Raw genomic sequence first — 6,000 nt, 5'->3', positions numbered from 1 at the left:
TTTCCATCACATTCGAAAGTACTCGTGCTACAATTAAGTGCAAGCCTGCTCACACCTACTAGTACGTACCAAACCTGAACGTGTTCCCACTATGCAGGTATTAGTATTAGTGCTAGTACTTAGGTTATAAAAAGGGGAACTACCTAACCAAAAATTACTCTACCTTTCCTCCTCATAAGTGCTTCTTCTTCGTCCATCCTTGCCATAGCCGGTGAGCAGAGCTCTAGGTCGAGAACTACTCATAACAAGGGAGCGACAACCAAGGCCGCGGAAAAAATGAGAGGGCTCTCCGCCACGCAGAGACCTCGAAAGATCTCTCACAGGTAGGCAATGGCTCCCAGGAGCGCCCTAGCCGCGGAGGCGAACATGCCGAGATTGCGGCACTGGAGTCGTTATCCCTCAATGGCATGCCCGATCAGCTCAATAAGCACCTCAATAAGCAGAAGGAGTTCATCACGGCTTGGTGGAGCCACTGAAGGAGAGCCTCGACGACATGCCCGCTGAGCTCAATAAGCAGGGGGAGTTGACCGCCGGCTTGGTGATGCTGCTGAAGAAGAGCATTGCCTCGGAGAAGAAGGCGACCGGCAAAATCCTGCAACTTCAGGAGGACAAGGCGGAGCTCTACCATGAGCTCGGCCTGCTGAAGGAAAAGAACGCCGGATGGAAGAAGCTGCATGAGAATAGTAGTTCCTCGATGAAGATGCTACAAGCCCTCGTCATGGAATAGAAGGAGGAGTTGGCGAAGCTCCGCATCGAGCACCTGGCCGCTGTGAAGGTACGTAATGTGGCCGTGGAACAGATGATGAAGGCTCACGTCGAGAAATCCCGTGTCATGGACAGAATGAAGAAGATGGCAGAGGAGACGCGCAAGGAGATGGAGGTTGTGGAGGCGATGAAGAAGCAGTTACGACTCCGCGGTGAATTAGATCATTTGGGGTGATAATCTTCCTTCTTCTTTTGCTCCTTTGTTTCTTCTTTTGCTTCGGGTGTTTCACCGCACGTGTCACGTTCTCTGCGAGGGATGAATAGAACAATGCTAACAATGAGATGACTAGCAAATTAGATCATTTCTATCGCCATATGGCACTGGGCTGCTGTGTTTCGTGCTCCTCCATCCTAGTACTACTCAAGTGGAAAACTTGAGTATACCGCACGGTTCTTTGCTCCTCCTCAGGTCATTGTCACATTTATACGAGCAGTCAAATCATAAGGCCCCGCCTTCCAGCAGTAATGAGCCGTCAAATCATAAAGGCCCTCGCCTCTCGTGAAAACGACCAAGCTAGACTTCCCCGCCCTCTAGCCTTTTAAAAATGTATACTTTTGTATAGTAGTAGTATCGATGGATTGCACCATGGAGCAAAACTAACAAGATGAAATTAAAGAAAAAAGGTGGTACATATAGAGAGCGCTCGCCGCCAAATTATGCATAGTACTATTAAAGAAATAAAGAAATTAGCATACCTATTTAATTCTTGGGTTCTTATTATTTAAGCCACTAGTTGTGTATGACTACTCAGTTTTGCCATTATAAGTTACAACTACTCAAAAAAGCCATCGATCTGTGAGATGCCTGCTCAAAAATGCAATTAGATATCTCAAAAATGTCATCATTAAGTTACATGTTTGCTCAAAAATGCCATTAGACATTGTAATTTTCACGTCAAACCTGTTGACCATGTTACATGACAAAAATAAGCCGATTCTCACAATGATAAGTGTTGCCCCGCTTGTCAGGAGTACCCAAGCGAATAATTTTACAGGAAAATAAGAACGCTGTTGGGATCAAGTAGGCCCCACACTTTATTTTACTGTAGTGAGACAGAGGGAGAGCTAGCATGTTGGTCCATCGGTATTTATGTCATTATAACATGGCAAAAGAGATTTGAGTCACAATAATGGTGTCCAGCACAATACACCCCTCAAATAAAACTAAGCATCCTGGAATTCTTTGACAAAACTAAGCACCCTCAAATTCTTTGACAACTAAACTGCTGGCTATATGATGTTGGCCATATATATTGTACGTATATAATGTGAAGAAACGAGTGGTAGTACCATACCAACTAAAAGATGAAATGTAAGTACTAGTATGTACCTACTGAAGAGTTAAAGTAACGAGAAGAAACATAACATAGTTCTGCTGGGGGCTCAGCACAAGACACCCCTCAAATTAAACTAAGCACACCTGAAATTAAACTAAGCAACCAATCTGGTAGACACTGCATTAGAACCACCATGAGCAATGACACTACCACCGTACTCAGAGTCCTTGTCCACGTCCTCAACTTCGTCCTTGTCCCTCTTCCTCTTGCCCGATACTTCTTTGCTTGAACCGCACACTTGGCTCTTACTCTTCATCCCACCCTTATAGATATTGAAACAAAGGTAGCCATCCATTGCAGCATAGTGGATGTGGTCTATATCTAGTACATTCCACTTCCATGCATGACGATAAAACGTGTGCAGTGGTTTCTCCATTTTACCGTACGAAGGATGAACCATGGCTCCTGCCAGGGTCAGCATTGAAGGCTGACCATGGGAGGGCAGTAGCCGATTCTTCTGGAGGTCGAAGGGGTTGCCTACAATGAGGCCTATCCGACCCAGGACATCCCTGTCGTTCCTAAAGTCTATAGTAACGAATTTCACTCTTTCGTCCTTGAGGAATTTCTTAAAATCCTGGCACTCAACATCGGCATGGCATATGTGGAAGACCAAGCATAAGTCATGCATGCAAACCTGGATCATGGCGGGCTTCTTCTTCTCTTCCTCCTTTAGATCTTTCTCTTGTCCCAGGACTGTGATGTACTCAACATCTAGACCAGCGACCCACTCATCATTTGAGTTTTCGAACATGCGTCTGAAGCGACCAAGGCATCCTTTCACTGTCACGGAAGAACAGGTGTAGATGACGTCGAACTCATCGCCGGTGATGGTTCTAACCTTCTACTCACTACCGATCAGGGAGATTTGGGACGCCATGGATTTGGGAGGAGGGTTAGGATTAGTGGAACTGCCGTAATGTGAAAGGACGAGACGACTAGGAGCGAACTTCCGTAATGTTAAAGGACGTCCGGGAATGGGTAGGAGTGAACTGCCAGTGGTTTTTCGATTGTAAAAATGCTGATTGGGGCGTGCGAAAGACAGGGTAGTGGCTTTCCTGGTGGATAAATGGATTCATGCACAGTACTATGGGGGCCCAATTAGATGTCATGTCTACTCGACGCCCAATTAAATGGCTTTCGATGCCATGTCAAGCGTCGGGAAAATTACAGGTGATACAAAGCTTTCCATTCTCCCATGATACAAGCTTCCGAGAGCCCTTGGATCTGAGATCGAACAGTTCCATGGCATGATTCTAGACCTATGGGTGAATATCCTATCCTGGAGGGTTATTCTGCAAATTTTTAGCCACTTAGCATGCGACCATTCGACCTCAGATCCAAGGGCTGCCAGTAGCCTGTATCATGGCCGCGCCTACCACGACCATCGCCTCGCTCGCGCGGTCACGCCCTCGGAGATTTAACACGGTGCGTTAGGCTATCTGATGTTGGCATGTCATACATAGTCATCACTTAGTCACTCATACTACAACAAGGTTAGCTATAAGGTTGGCTATAAGAGTATTTTTTTTACTTCTCTCTATCTCTTTCTTCGTAGTATTTATTGCATATGCCAAGGAGTGACCTCTTCCAATGAAATGGTGCTTAGATGAGGTGCTAAGGGCATTAAATGGCTTAGCAATCAAGTCCCCAATGCATAGGTGCTTAGTTTTTTGTTGCTAAGTTTGCTTCATTTAATTAGCTATAGACTCAAAATTGTCTTTTCACCTAGGTACACGCGCTTAGCACCGTTTCTTACTTGGGTCACCAAACTAGTTTCTCTCTTCTTAATTAACTTGCCACATCAGACTTTATGCCTATGTGGCAAGCTTAGCACCTGTAGGAGCAAGTAAGTACAATAGTGGGCTATAAGCCTGCTTTACATGGCATTTTTGCATATGTGGAGGAAAGAGGCAAGGAAAAAGTGGAGTGGGCTCTCATGCAAGAGCCAGCCTCTACATGGTGGAGCATTGGGAGAGGCACCTGTATGGAGGTGGTCAGGAATCGGGAGACTCACGCCGGTCGTACTGCTGTAGTTAAAATGATAATGGAAAGTCAAATCACGGCCCCCCACCTGTCCAGCAGTAACTCGCTGTCAAATCACACAACCCTACATTTGCGGCAGCCTACTCCCTCATCTTCTTGCGTCTTTGTCGAACTGACTAAGCGGAACTGCCCCGACTACCGCACAGGAAAAGCCCCGCCCTCGACTTTTAAATAGTATAATATACTTTGTATCCATGGATTGCGCCATGGATCAAAGCCTCAAGAAAACGGCGGTACACATGTACGGAGTATACAACACGCCCGCCGCGTTCGCGTCGCATGCCAGATGGTCGGTCGGTCTGGCACGCTACTCTCCGAATGGAATGTGTGTCATATTGCATTTGCACACACATGTGCGACCGCAATTGAGAACCGACCATAGGCACACTCCGTGGCCCCGCAAGTCGGGTGAGTTAATAGAAGAGAGAGACGAGTGATAGTACTAGAGAAGTGTTGTACATACGTTGGTGCCTGGACGATCCCTCCAAGACACAGAAGATCAGTTCATCCATGCATGTGTCTAGACTCCAACAGACACACCTGGATTGGCTGTCATCTACATATCGTGCAGGCTATGTTGTACAGGGCTGCAGTTCTGGTGAGATATCTAAAAAAGGTTTCTATTCATCTCGGAAAATTAGGTGTCATATGCTTCGGATCACTGGGAGGACGACAACTGAGTTGGACTAGTCATTGGGGGCACATGCACGAAGACTACTCGGCTGCCATCTAGGTCAAGCCGGCTATGTTAATTAGGACATCAATCGACGGACCCCTTTTCTACGAGTTTATCTTTAATTTGAGCTTTGATCCTCGTCTAGTTTGTCCATCGGGATTCATGTTGTCTCCTTTGGGCAGTGAGGTTATGATTTCTTGTCATGTGGCATTTTTTCGTGTTATATGTTTAAATCTGGTGCTTCAGATCAAAATGACGACAACTGTGCCTCCGGGGCATGTGCATGAAGACTTCTCGACAGTCATTGACAAGGTCAAGCCGGCTCTGGTAGACAAAAGAAAACTAGTACTCCACTACATAGGCAGGAGCCTCTGCGCTTGCTTGGTAGTGTTGCTCTCTACACACTGTCTCGTCCTCTCCAGATCTAAACACGATAGCGGTGGCGACACTCTCTCTCTCTGCTCACCGCTGGTCCCAGATCCAGCCGGATCCTCTCTGCCGGGGAAGGTGAGAAGGTGCAACGTTCACGTGGTCATCCTCAGCGATGACTCTTACCCATTGCCGGTGCGTCCCAATCAGCGTGCCTTGCCGTTCTCTCCCAAGCACCGCTGGCGAGGGAAGGCCTCCGACCCCTTCTTCCTCGCTGCCGTAGTGTGGGAAGATCCAGCCTCCCGCCGCCCACCTAGTGATATCCCGGTGACCCTCATGTATAACTTCCGTTGGAACCGGCCTTGCTCTACTTGCCAAGCTCCTAACATCGCTGCATTTGTATCTTTTACTATTTCTTAGGCCCCCTCGTAGATTGGATCGATCGGCTGTTCGAAAACCACCTAAATTTTTACTGTTAAGAGGTAAAACTAGTTCATGCACTCAAATCTAGTACTACTTGGTTCAAACAAGGAAGAAAGGGGGTGGGGGTGGGGGAAGATTTGTTACCTGAATCTAGGACTTGGTCGAAAGAGGAAATAATGGGGGCAAAAAGTAGCAGAGACTGGCTATCCAACTGGTCTGTAGATCTAATAGGGAAATAAAGGGAAACACATTACAAACTCAATACAAACCTGATCTATTTGTTGAAAAAGGAAAGAAAGTGGGGACCGGGGGACAAGTCAACAGAGTAAGTCCAGCACTAGATTTGCTAGCCTCACAGAGTATAAGGTGGCTATACCGAACAAAAAT

Source organism: Triticum dicoccoides, chromosome 1B (genome assembly GCF_002162155.2).
Source record: "Triticum dicoccoides isolate Atlit2015 ecotype Zavitan chromosome 1B, WEW_v2.0, whole genome shotgun sequence".
NCBI classification, from domain to species: Eukaryota; Viridiplantae; Streptophyta; class Magnoliopsida; order Poales; family Poaceae; genus Triticum; species Triticum dicoccoides.
This window is presented reverse-complemented; position numbering follows the sequence as displayed.